The 14843-nt window shown below is 39.0% G+C and overlaps 1 pseudogene; it reads right to left on the bottom strand.

Annotated features, from left to right (window-relative positions):
• Positions 1–14843, bottom strand: part of LOC127436600 (exocyst complex component 4-like) — a 190938-nt pseudogene that overhangs the window by 97401 nt on the left and 78694 nt on the right.

Genomic DNA, 14843 nt, shown 5'->3' with positions numbered 1-14843 from the left:
TTAATATTTTTTGGGTGACTAGTTGCAGTCAGCATGAGCATTCGGGAAAGATGTTTGAAAACAATGTTTATTTTTATAACTGCGTTTGGTGGCCATTGTGGCTCGTAAATTACACACTTGAGTTTTAAGTGACCAGTGGGCAAAACCCCTTATTTTTTAAACTTTGTATAGAGTTTCTAAATCGAGATGTGTCCACATGTCTCTAAAGTTGCTGTATACAAAATAATTCAACACACATATTAAACACAAACTAACAGACTAGCATAAAACATGAAACGCAAGTCCTTTCAGATTGCTGAAAGCACACTCCCACCACAAGCCCCACCAATAAAATGGCAACGAAAACATATACAGACACACACACAAACAGGTCTTTATGGAGCAACAGTATTGATCTATCAGGGGAGATTTGATCCTCTGCAAAGTGTTTTCGCTCTTCACGCTATACAGTGGATACAGAGCCCATATATTAGCGTACAGTGAGCAGATCTGGAGAGGGTGTGAAGTGACCTAAAGGGAATATCGATGCCCTCAGACTGCTCCTGCCCAGCATCAATCAAAAAAGCATCAACTCCACACCTCTGAGATCTTCAACGTCAGCCTCTTCCAGAGCATCTATTGATCACAAATTGCATGACGAATAGATTGGCAGTAACATTAAGAACCTTTATTGATCTGATGCACATTTCTTCTCGGTCACTGATAAAACAAACCCCTGTATCAGTCTACACATGTGCAGTTTGATCTGGATGTAGGGTTGAACCAAGGGGTCAAGTTTAGCTGGTTAGCATGGCCCAGGTAGCCTCTGCTGGTAGATGCTATACTTAGACTATTCTATGGGGCAAAAAGCATCTTTCTCCACTGACATCCATACAAAAGTAGTCATGCATTCTGCAAAAAAAATTTTTTGCAAGTATATAAATTGCATATTTTATATTACCACAGATATTTTGTCAATGACCAGCTTTTTTGTAGTGCACTTAAAATTGTGAACTTGACTTTTTTTTCTTTTGCTTTTGAAGTCAAAGCTCAGGATAGTCACTAGTGAAGAGCTAAGATCTCTTGTGGTGCCATCAGCCAATCAGCATTTTCAGCCTGTCTTGATGTCATTTTCCTGCAGATCCAAAATGATTAGTCAAATTGCATTTATGTCTCAGGTGACTGGCTCAAAATATACTAAATATGTAACAAGAGACTGTATAGAATGAGACGAGACCATTGTAAATTTTTGAATGGGAGAAATTTGAACACTGAATATGGCGGTTTCAGAAATGGTAGTCCCACCTTACAGTTACAAGAGCCAATCATCTTTATGATAGAGACAAGGCCTGTCTGTTTTCATCGAGAATGCACATGTGCATTAGCTGGACCAGCCTGAAAACTAGATTTTTTTAGCATGATCTGAGTTAATGAAGCATGATTTATAATACGAATATTATCGGATTTTATTTCTGATTCGAAATATGTAATTTGCATGTAATCATGACCAAGAATTTAGGAGATGTAGGTCTTTCCCCAATCAAGTTGAAAGGAACTGTACTTGTATCCAAAGAAAATAGCTTCCTGCAGGCTGCCCGGATAAGTTGCGAACAGTGACTTGAATTGATTTAAAGGGACTTTGGTGGAACTGAGTGCATCAAGAAGGCTGTGTACTTCCAGGGTCACCACACACCAACCCAGCAACTGCCATTGAGATGATTGGGAATGTAAACGGATGGCTTTCTCCAATGTGTATTAATGCTAGAAACACAAGCCTGCTCCAGAGAACAGCACAGTGGACCCTGGAGCCCCTAAACACAGCCAAAGATAGGCACCTACACATTGTGCTCCTTGCTGAGGACTATGACTGATAGCAGCCATTATGTGGCGGCAGGCAAAAGGTGGAGAGCAGTCACTTGTTTATTCATGCATTCATTTGTTCGGTCCGTCACCCCAGCAGGGACCAGATGAGCTGTCCTTACTGTCGGAGTGATGATCCGCCTGCCATTCATCTCAGACAGAAAGCTTTCTGACATGCCCTCTGCCCATCCCCTGGTTCCTGTCACACTGCTCACATGAAAACTAAGCAGAGCTCATTTAGATTAATGCAAAGGGCTTGAACGTCAGTGTGCAGCAGGTGCGTCCTCTCCATAGCAGGGTAAAAGGAGGTTAACTGATTTTTTCTAAATGACAATCAGCAGACAGTTTAAAATGGACAGTTCTTTTGGACCTATTGAGTAGCTTGGAAAGTTTTTTGGTAATAGTGTACATGTTAAAGCTTACTGACTGATACAATGATACAATAGTTATTGAAGACAGACTTTAGACAAAACAGACATACACTTTTGTGCTCAGATTAACAGCGAAAGATGACCAAAGCATAATTTTTAATTTGGAACTTTCTTGAAAAAAATATTTAAAAAAAAAAGAGTTGTGCTTGCCTGTGCAAAAGTCAACACCATGATGCTAAGGTTTAGTGTATGGCTTTCAGGGTGTTGCTATGCAGCTACAAAGGTGTTCGGAGTGGCTCTTAGTGCTTGTTTTATTATGTGATTGCATGTGTTTTTATGCAGTTGCAATGGTATTGTGAGTAAATACAGCTTACCCCAAGTCTCTATGATATTCTGGCTCATGAATAGGACTCATTGCCATCCTTCAATGTAAGTCTATCTGATTTTTGATTCTTTTTGTGTCTTAAACCAGTGAGATTCGATACACCCTGCTACATAACTGTCCTATGAAGTCAACATGTCAAAGAATTCAAAATTCTGGGGCTCTGGAGACATTAAAAGACACTTACGTGCTCAAGCTGATACCCCAGACAGGGCCGCAGACCAGAGACTCAGTTTGGACGGTGCGGAGGGAGAAATTCAAGGTCAACTGTCGAGCACGTCTGTAATGCTGGCGAAGGTCGTGGCAGACTTGGAGGATCTTGCTGTAATACATCAATTGATCACTGCGATGGAATTTTGAAATTCTCTGAGTTGGTTACAAGAATCGGGGACGTCGAGAAACGGATTGATTATCTGGAGTCATCGGAGAGGGAATTAGCTGCTAATCTGCTAGCGACCAAAGTAGATTTGGAACGTGTTTGAGAAAAGTTCTCCTGAAATTCAGGGGCAAAAGTTGATTTTGGCTAATATTTACGCACCTGATGCTGATGATCAGGGCTTTTTTATAGATCTTGAAGGGATGCTGCAAGCCACTGGCACCCCTCATGATATAATATTGGGAGGAGACTTAATGATTGAATGTATTGTTTGTAGCTTATTCACAAAATCAAGTTTAAGTTTAAAGAAGTAATCTGACTACACATTTTCTTTACATAAAGACTTTACTTAAAAACTTTAGACCTACACTACCATTTAAAAGTTTTAGATCGGTAAGATTTGTTAATGTTTTTAAAAGAAGTCTCTTCTGCTCACCAAGGCTGCATTTATTTGATCCAATATACAGGAAAAACAGTGATATTGTGATATATTTTTACAATTTAAAATAACTGTTTTCTATTTGAATATATTGTAAAATGCAATTTATTCCTGTGATCAAAGCTGAATTTTCAGCATCATTACTGCAGTCTTCCGTGTCACATGATCCTTCAGAAATCATTCTAATATGGGCATATTTACAGCACATTTTTCACATTTACACCCGAACAGATATTTGCAAGCACAAGCTTATAGTCCAGCTCGAAAAAATATGTACATGTTTATATAAAATAGCATGTCAACTAATATGTAAGTAAAACTAAATGACTTACTCATCCGAAATTGTATCCTTGGCTGGATCAAGTCGCTCTTCAAAATGCAAACATTCATCATTGGATTCCTGCTCTTCTTCTGAGGAAAATGTGAACTCTTCGTCACTATCCAGGAACTTCCTCACCTGTGTAGCGTGCCATCTTCCAAACGCACAGAAATGTGAATGTACTTGATGCTTTTAAGGCACTGTTGGGGGCGTTTACCATTTGCACTGATCGCCTCAGCACATTACCGTATGAATAGCGCGTTCTGCTGGTGGGTGGGATTACATTAGCGATAATGAGCTGAGCCAGGAGAAACTGTACATCGCTTTGTTTCATACAGATTACACTGCAGGCGAATATTTGTTTTAAATTTGAATTGTTTTCTTTAAAAGTAGACATTTTAAGCTTTCTTTAGACATATGTTACATGTTTGTGTGATAAGTATTCGCGGAGTTTCACTTCATTTTTTTGACGTGTTTCAGAAAGATGCTCGTGGAGACAGAGACGGCTGAAAGCGCACTCTGTTTATTTTCTTCATTTTACAAAAGCACAAGGTTTTTTTGTTATTGTGAGTGTACACAAATAAAAGTAGACCCTTTATAGTCTCTACTGATGTCTTACACTTATCTGTTGCCCAAAAATGACGGAGTATTTTAAGCTGTTTCTGCTGTTATGAGGAACAAATCCAGCAGGTTGCGCCGGCGCGTCCGTTGACCCCAGAGGGTTAAAAGTGCCGAGGCGGAGCTGAAGCGCCGAATGTCATCTGATGGCCTCAGAGAATTGACCCAATTGAAATACAGATATAATACTATTTTGTCGCAGAAGGTGGAGTTTTGGCTATTTAGAGCAAGACAGTCATATTTTGAGTCAGGGGACAAAGCAGGGAAGCTTTTGGCTAGATACATAAAACAGAGAGTGTCTTTTTCTAGCATTCCCTCAGTGAAATCTGCTGGTGGTGAAATACTTACTTCGGCCATTGATATTAATAATGCTTTTAAATTTTTTATCTTGATCTTTATAGTTCCACATCTTCGTCTACTGATGAAGATATTTTGAACTTTGTGGAACCATTAGAACTCCCTAAACTGACGACTGAGCAAAAAAATTATCTTGAGATAACCTTGGAGGAGCTTGGCGAGGGAATTAAGGCCTTGCCTACAGGCAAGGCTCCGGGGCCAGATGGCTTTGCCGCTTAATTTTTTAGATCTTATGCAACAGATCTGGCTCCACTTTTGTTAGTAGTTTATACGGAATCATTAAAGAATGGAAAGCTTCCGCCAACCATGACTCAAGCCCGGATTAGTCTGATTCTTAAAAAGGACAAAGATCCAAGCGAGTGTAAGAGTTACCGTTCAATTTCCCTGATCCAGCTAGACGTAAAATTATTGTCAAAAATTCTGGCTAACCGATTAAGTAAAGTTATGACATCTCTTATACATATAGATCAGGTGGGGTTTATTCTGGGTCTTAGATCTTCTGACAACTTTAGGCATTTCATCAATATCATGTGGTCAGTGGTGAATGATCAGACTCCGGTCGCTGCCATCTCACTTGATGCCAAAAAGGCGTTTGATATGGTAGAAAGGGATTATCTTTTTAATTCTGGAAATATACGGTTCGGAAAAACTTTTATTGGATGGATTAAGTTACTTTATAGAACCCCGGTAGCGGCGGTACAAACGAATGGATTAATTTCAGATTATTTTACTCTGGATAGGGGCACCTGGCAGGGTTGCCCTCTTTCCCCATTATTGTTCTGTCTTGCCCTGTATCCATTAGCAGCCACGATAAGAAAGGAGGATGATTTGCCAGGGGTGTTGGCGGGAGGTATGGCGCATAAGCTTTTGCTTTACGCAGATGATATTTTATTATTTGTCTCCGACCCTACTAAATCTATGCCTTGCCTCCAGAAAATTATTAATTCCTTTTCTAAGTTCTCAGGATACAGAGTCAATTGGTCTAAATCCAAAGCTTTGGCTCTGACAGCGTACTGCCCAGTAACAGCTTTCCAGCCGGGCGCTTCCAGTGGCTCAAACAGGGCAATAAGTATTTGGGCATTTTATTCCCAGCAAATTTGTCTGATTTAGTTAGAGTTAATTTTGACCCCTTAATAAAAAGGTTTTCGAGCGATGTGGGCAAGTGGGCTTCATTACATTTATCTATGACTGGGAAGGTTAATGTTATTAAAATTAATTGTATTCCAAAATTTAACTACTTGTTACAACCTCTCCCTGTAGATGTCCCCCTCTCTTATTTAAAGCAATTTGTTAGTATAGCAAATTCCTTCATTTGGAATGGTAAATGTCCCAGATTACATTTTAATAAGTTACATAGGCCGATTGACAAAGATGGGCTAGGCCTACCCAAGATTTTCCACCTGAGAGAGCCCCACCCTGGTTTTGTATTGAACAGGAAGTTCTTGCCCCTTCTAAGCCTTTCTATTAAACTAACTGGAGAAGTTAAGTCACACCCCGTTACCTCGCATTTGCACATGGTATGGACAAAAGTGTCCAGAGTGTTTAATTTGGACATTTATTTAAATGTTGCCTCGAGCATATGGCTGAACCCTAAATTATGTATTGAAAGATCCCCTTTCTGCTGGTCAGAGTGGATTGTGAGGTGGGTTACTGCACTCAGTGACCTATATGAGAGTGGAGTGTTGAGATCTTTTGAAAACTTGGTTCAACATTTTGAGATTCCCAGATCTCAGTTCTTCAGGTATTTACAGCTGCGTCACCTGCTCTGTACTCTTTTTGGTGATAGCTCACACCCCCCTAAAGTGGCAGATACTCTGGGAGAGGTGATTACTGCTTTTGGATAAGGTCGTGAGGCATCAGTGTATTATTCCCTGTTAATTCAGAGTCTGGGGGACGGAGCCTTAACTTCTATCAAGAGATTATGGAAGAAAGATTTAAACTTGGTATTGGAGGAGGAAGTGTGTGCTAGGATTCTAAAAAATGTCAAGTCTGCATCTAGAGATGCAAGGGTGCGCCTTATGCATTTTAAGATATTACATAGATTCTATTGGACCCCCTCTAGATTGTATAGGCTTGGTCTTAAAGACACACCCACATGCTGGCGATGCCAATCAGAAGATGGAGACACAATCCATGGTTTTTTGGGGGGGTGTTAAGATCCAAGAATTTTGGTTGAAAGTTCAGAGTTGTATGTGTGACGTTTTGAGCATCCAATTTTTACTTTGTCCCAGACTCTGTATTTTGGGTGACGGGGCGGTCATAAATTTGGGGGATAATCACATAAAAAATTGGGTTCTGACCAGTCTCATGATTGGCAGGCAAATTATTTTAAGGGGATGGAAGTCAGATGGAGTGCCCTCATTTTCAGAGTAGTGTGTGGAAATGGGGAGGGTGGCTGCTTTCGAAGAGGTGGCAAGTAGAAGGCTGGGGTTTTGGGATTATTTGTTAAGAAATGGGGCAATTATTTAGCTTTTGGGGGGACTCTCGGGGAGGGGATGTGGAGAGTGTAGTTTAGTTTAATTATGTATGTTTATGATATTTTCTTTTTTTCTTTTTTTTGTGTGTGTGTTATCATGTGGGACCACAGGGGTGTTCGTTGGAGGTCAGGGTGGGGTTGGTGAATGGGGAGGGATATTAGTGGGGTTTGAATGTGAAATGTTGATTCGTTGTATATGTGTTGGGTTTGTTGTGTATATATATGAATCAATAAAAAAATTTAATTGCCAAAAAAAAAAAAAATTATCATCTGAATCGTGAGGGTATTTTCATTACTGCAAAGTTAGTTAGAGATGCAGTTAATTCTCCAAAGAACCGAAACAACCCAATTACACCAGAGATACATTTTGACAACTTTAAGCTCTCTGGCCACAGGCAAAGTGAAAATGTGTGGCGCGGATGAATTGGGAATTTCTGTCATCCATCTGCAGAATCATCTATCAAACTATATATGCCCTCTCCCGACTGCACATCATCGGGATGCGCGCTCGCTGCAGAGAAAAAAACAGTGGCATTCACAGCCATCGTGGGGCTACATGATGTAGTGGATACAGTTGCAATTAAATTATTCAACCCCCCTGACGTTCTGGTGATGTGAATTAAAACACATCAACTAAAACCTCAGTAAATAGTCAATTTCAGTTTTTAATACACATTTGAGAACAAAGAGTTCAGTTTACCCAAATTTTTAAATAAAAAATAACAAATTCTCTCCACAAATGTCATGTCAAAAATATTCAACCCCCAAAATCAATCATTTGTGGAGCATCTTTTACACTTAACATCAAACACACTTTTCAGGAAAGTAATCTCAGGCTTCGGACACCTCTCTATTGGAATTATTACACATTTATCATGAGCAAAAGCTTCCAGCTCATTGACATTCTTTGGTTTCTATGCTTCCATCGCTTCCTTGAAATTCCAACAAAGATTTTCAGTGGGATTTTAATGATGGAGTGAAAGGGCCATTCAAGGACATACCACGACCTATCCCTGAACCAGATTTTGGACAACTTGGATGTATCCTTGGTGTTACTGTCTTGCTTGAAATTTCAGTGATCACCGAGCTTCAATTTACACACTGAAGGCATCACATTTTTGCCAAAATGGCCAGATACCTGAAAGAATCCAGGGCATCAGTCACATGTCACGATATCCATTTCCTGCAGCTGCAAAACATCCCCATAACAGGACTGACCCACCTCCATGCTTGACTGTGGGGATGGTGTCGTTCTTGTCATCACCTTGCCATTCTTACTCCAGACGTACTGCTGACCCATGGGTCTAAAACTCATTTTCAGTTTAGTGTCATACCTCCATAAAACATTCTTCCTGGACTCCACAGGTTCCTTCTTGAATATAAAAGTCAACATTTCCCTTGGTGAAGTTTTGCTTTCTTCCACACCCAAGAAGGTTGCTGCTGTACCATATTTTAAAAATGTATCAATGGTGTTGCCAACTTTGTCTATTGGAAATTGAAGTGCCTTGGAAATGTACTTTTAGCCATGGCCTTTCTTGTGTAATGAAATAAGCTCCTCTATTAGCTTTTGTGACAGCTTATTTGTTTGCATTTTTGCTTACGATCTATCTATCTATCTATCTATCTATCTACACTACTGTTCAAAAGTTTAGGGTCACTTACTCATTCTTTTTTTTTTTCCCTTCACATTTTAGAATAATAGTGAAGTCATCACAACTATGGAATAATACAAATGGAAATATGGGAATTATGTTGTGACTAAAAAAATCTAAAATAAATAAAAACTATGTTATATTTTAGCATCTTCAAAGTGGCCACACTTTGCCTAGAATTTGCAGATTTCTTGAGGTATCACCCTGGGATGCTTTTTAAACAGTATTGAAGGAGTTCCCATCTATATGCTGGGCATTTGTGGCTGCTTTTCTTAATTATTCGGTCCAAGTCATCCATTTCAAAAACTTTTTTATTTTAGTTTTATTTTAGTTTTGTAATTAAATAAATGAATATGTTGGCACAATTATATTTTTGTCTACAAAACTAATTTCAAACATTTAAGCATACGCCTTCAAATAAAAAGATTTTTAAGATCATGAGAAACATTTCAGGCAAGTGACCCCAAACTTTTGAATGGTAGTGTATCTTATATTTGTTACATCCCACTATATCTGTCTATGAGGAATTTGCTGACAAATAGCGTTTCCCTGTCTACCAATCACTTTAGTCGATTTAAAAGAGCACGCTGATAAAATGTGATGTAATCATAGCAACGAGATCAACTCTGCCTTACTCTTACATTAGGATTTGCTGAGTAAAAGGAGTAAAATTCTTAGCAGTTTTGAGAAAAGCTTTTAAGCAAAAACTCTTTGGAGAACTCCTAGTGGTAAGATAAAAATATTTGTGAATACGGGCCCAGTCTTTTTAAAGTCAGGCTTCCCTATGTCCGTGGTATAATAAGGCTGACTGTACATCATCCAAAGGGCATGTATTAACACCAACATCTCTTTCAAGAGAGAGTCTGAGAGGAGAAGTTACATCCAGGACACAATAACATCAAGTCATCTGAGAGCGACAGTGACAGTGGCCATCTCGAGAGAAAAATAAAAAATAAAAACAGAAAATCAATGCACCATAGCTTAAATGTAATTGCAAGCAAGAGGAGTATTGGGAAGTCCAGTCACGTTGTGGGCTGGATGACCATGCTTGGGATATGTCTCTGTATTAGAGCGGTAATATGACAGGGCATTAGTAGGCTGGAACGATGATCCAATAGATTAGAAGATTGAAAGGAAAATTGAATGTGGAGCAGGCCTAAATGGAACGCTCCAATTGATACCGTCACAACAAATGAAAATCAATGGCAAAGGCTCGGTAATGCCAATGGCTGCCGGCCATGAAAATACGAAAAGATGGGAAAAAAACCTGCTATGGCAGAAGAGACACATGAAGCGATGGAGATTTTAAACTGCTTGCTGAAACGCTGCTTCATAAAGCATGTTCGGCTGACACGCACCTTTGTGAACAGGACCAACCTAAGCAATGGCTGAAAGATGACAGTAATGTTTCTGGCTCCCGGTTACACAGGAACTTAGTCTCTCCTCCCTCGATCAGGTTATCATCAGCACCACCTAGAAAGAAAGATACATAAAAAAAGATGAAGCTGAAACTAATGTTTCAAAAATAAAATTAAAGTGTTAGTTCACCCCAAAAATTTAAATTCTATCATCGTCAGAAAACATGTGCGTGAGGATATGTTGACAGAATTTCCATTTTTCCTTTAAAACAAAAGCTCACATACTGTGCATGATAAAATGTAAGAGACAGACAGACAGCAGCTCTTACTGAAGGGATTTTACAACAGGGATTCAACAAATAGTGTTTTATCGACTTCAAAGACAATCATTTTTGCCAAACGCTTTTATTAACACAAGCTGGATAGAGATATTCAAGACCCCCCTCCTCTCTCCCCCACTCGCCCCTGTGTGTGTCTGTGTGTAGTCCTGCGCTAACAAGGTTAATAAGAAAATCGTGACTGTGTAACTCTCTCATCATGAGTTCTAATCCTTATTAGCTCCACTCATCCACAAGTAATCAATATAACTGACAGCAAGAGAATCAAGTCTGCCATCAATAAAAAAATCCTCTGTGGCCAGAAGGTGTGTGTATCGGTGTGTCCTCATGGGTCTGAAAATATATAAAGAATAAAGTGCCTCCATGGCAGCCTACTGGCATCTTTCTCACGCTGTGACAATGTCATTCATTAAAATTTCACAGCCCTTTGAGATTGCCACTGGAGAGATTGCTGTCACTATGCAGCACTGAGCTAGGCACTGCTACCCTTACAAACACACTCATGTATACATCACACACCTGCCCTCGGTGGTTTAATTGCTTTTATCAGTTGGTTGTTACATGATATTTCTTGCCCGAGGGATGGGAAATGAGTCCAGGCCAAAAAACACAAATATTAATGCCAGATTATTACTGTTGCAAGCATAAATCACACATGTGATGGCTTGACATTGAATTATGAGGAAAGAGAATGAGTGTGTATGTAAGATGTTCTTCATTAACAGTTTATTTGTGCTCCGTGTTGTGATCTCAGACTCACTGGTACGTGTTTAATCAGCAAGCAGGAATCAGAGTCATCTGCAGTTCATTTTTGTGAGAGACAGAAAGTGCTTAAAATGAGAAATGCGTTCACCTTTCACTGCACTAAAAAACCCTGCAGAGCACCTGTCCAGAATTCAAATGCATCTCCTGCGCATCTTCTTGTCGTCGTCTTCCTCCCTGATATTCTTCATGTGGCATGTTCTAATGAAAAGCTCTTTATCATTTCATCGTTCACCCCTTTTCACATTTAAAAGGATAGTTCACCCAAAACATTTTATGATGTCATTATTTATTCACCCTTATGTCATTCCAAACCTGAATTACTTTCTTAAGAACAAAAAAGGTGAATTTTTGAAGAATATGTTGGCCACTCTTTCCCATACAATGAAAGTGAATGGGAACTGAGGCTGTCAAGTCCCAATATTACAAAAAAAAAGCACCATAAAAGTATTGAGAAAGTGGTCTATATGACTCATGTGCTATATCCCAAGTCTACCATAACATACGATAGATTTTTGTGAGGAACAGACAGAAATAAAAGCTGTTAATATATCACATGTCGTATGGACCACTTTTACGTTACTAATACGGTGCTTTTCATGTCATTTTGGGGCTTGACCGCTGCAGTCCTTATTCACTTTCATTACATGGAAAAGAGTGGCCAGGATTTTCTTAAAAAATTCAACTTTTGTGTTCCATGAAAGAAAGTCATACAGGTTTTTGGCCAAACCATTGCTCTAAAACAGAAAAGAGGCCTGAGACCACATATTTGCTAATCAAAAGATATCTATTGTATGGAAGGGACTCCCTTGAAGCTTTCTGTCTGGATTTTGTTTTATTATTATTTTCTCACAGTTGCTCCTCTAGAAATAGAAATGAAATTCAGTTTGAACTTTCTCATTCTGATCTTTTTTATTTTCTATTATTAATTTGTTTCTCCCTCTCTCCATCCAATCTCTCTCTGGCTACTTCAATTAAGACTCAATTACAATCGCAAAACAAAAAACACAGCTGCAATGACATACACTGACTCTGGGCCATTGCTAGAGAGGAGTTTTCAAAATAAGGTAAGCATTGAATTACAAACTGTTAAAAAAAAGTCACAAATACTTACAATTTATACTAAAATACTTGATAAAAACATCATGACTGAGCTAAGAGGCAGCAGGTCATTCCATGCCACCATGTCTCGACTCTCATTAAAATTCAAACACTTCTGGTATCTACCAACAAGTGTCTATTCAAAATTTGGTCAACAGGACAGATTATGGCCACATCCACACTAATATGTTTTCCATTTTCTAACATCATCGTTTTCCAAAGTATGCACTAACAGAGAGCTTATTCATTAATCTCCATTTTTGGTGGAGGAAATTAAAATTGAAAACGTATTAAGCAGCATTCACAATACACTCGCAGTCCATTCACTCCTATTTAAATGCATCTGAAAGTGGGAGACTAAAAACGCAGAAACTGATCTCACAGTGAAATCGGAAACAGTTAGTTGAATTTCTTTAGCTTACTTCGGTCTATGCTTACCGAAAAGCAAAACTGCCCTCAGTGGCCAAAGCGGTAAGTGATGTTGGGCGGATAGGCACATGTGAGTTGCATTTTCCTAGTGTAATCAGCACTGCCTCTGCTGATGCAACACGCTTCTGGTAGCACCACAAGGGTAGGTAAATTTGCTGGAGCCGATTAAAAAATTTCTGACAGGAGATGCCGCTTGGCGAGTCAGTATAATGTCACTGACAGGGTACTGAAACTCTCAGAAACAACATTTACATGTTGAAATGCAAGTTCATGTGAACAGATTTTGCCATCCGCTGTGTACCAAAGTTTAAGTTCGTGAATTTGTATGACGAGAAGACTTCTGACTAATAGATGATCGAAATGTCACACTGACCTTTTGGCTCAATACACAGAATATATATTATATATTTCAAAGGAGCATGTTTTTTTGTTTGTTTGTTTTTTTGCAGGAAAGTGAGTAGATTGTATATTTTACCATTTTGAATATATTATTATTTGCTATTTGTGATTTATTATTTATTTGAAGGGGTAGGTTTACCCCGGTCCTTTCGGCCCGTTGATGAGTTTAATGCATTTACTAACAATTATTATAATCATAAGGTAATCAAAGCATTTTTTTAATCATGTAAAAAAAATAAAAAAAAAATAGATTTTTTTATTTGATTTATTTGACAATAAAAAGTTAAATGAATCACAACTCAAATTGTCAAGGTTAACACAATAAAGTTACAAACTTATTTCCATTGTGGTCCTTGGCATTACATATTCAGACCTCTAAGACGTGACTGAGGGTCTGATTTATGCCAGGAATGCAGTAACTTGCTCATTGGAGTGCTTGCTCATTTAGCCCGGCATCCTGAGAACAAATATACATATGAGTTGTCATTAATTCATTGGTCATTGATCAAAGTAAAAGTTTTATTGTGTTTAAGTTTTAGATCATGAATTACTAATACAAATACCCTCTAAGCATACATCACTAAAAGTATATTTCTGCCTAACGTTGCTGTTGCGTTTGGACATATTGTTCTATTGTCATGTCTGTTCCAGCTGGATAAGGCCTGTGTCCCAGTGAGGCCTTGGACGTGGCCTTTGACAAAAAGCTGAGGTAGCCAACATCTGTTATTATAAACACAAACCACCATCCACAACTGTTCCTGTGTGTGTACAAGTTTAATGGTTTATTTATGTACATATTTTACACTGGATGCAACCACAAGCAAAATTATGAACAGTTAGTTTATCATTTTATTATTGTGCGCCTCCACATCTGTTGGCTGTTTTATTATGCCGGAGCGTGCTTCTTTAGATAATCTATGTGTGCATAAGAGTGTGTGAGTGTGTATGAGAGGTGTCTGAGCCTGGCCCCCTGTGACTGCGACTAATCTAAGATTGTAGGCTGGGGAGTCTGTGGATTTACATCAGATTTACATTCATGTTCTTACAACATTTTCTCTTACCAAAGCAACTTACAAGAAAGTGCATGTATTGCGTAAGTCACTCAGATGAGTGAAGAGCATGTGAGTGCGCACACACACACCTCGCACTCATGTCAGCCCCCATGTAATCAAGCCAGTCAGTGACTTAGTGAAATTGCATTAGCTACACTTTTGTGGGTTTGATTAGAAATAGTTTGATCTGAGGTGTACTCCGTCCCGGGCCAGATCTACAGCAGAGAAACGTGATGTGCTTTTACTAATACCAGACATCCCAGTGGATCTTTCCATGTGTATGTGTGTTTTGTGTATGTATGGGAGAGGGTGAGAGGAATGGCGACAGAAATATTGGAGAACAAATGCATGTCAATGAGTGAGGTGGATCTAACAGGCCGAGCACTTGCTGTACTGTAGCGTGCATGTGTGTGTGTGTTTGAACTGTGGCAGCATAAACATATCACCAACAGATTCATGTTCACTCATTTACAATGAGTGCCATTATTAGAGACATAATGTTTGTGTAATCCAAACAGTCACCTCTGACCTAGCCAGTGTGTGTGTCCTGGAGACATCAATGGCAAAATCAATTC

Source organism: Myxocyprinus asiaticus, chromosome 47 (genome assembly GCF_019703515.2).
Source record: "Myxocyprinus asiaticus isolate MX2 ecotype Aquarium Trade chromosome 47, UBuf_Myxa_2, whole genome shotgun sequence".
Taxonomy (NCBI): Eukaryota; Metazoa; Chordata; class Actinopteri; order Cypriniformes; family Catostomidae; genus Myxocyprinus; species Myxocyprinus asiaticus.
This window is presented reverse-complemented; position numbering and strand designations above follow the sequence as displayed.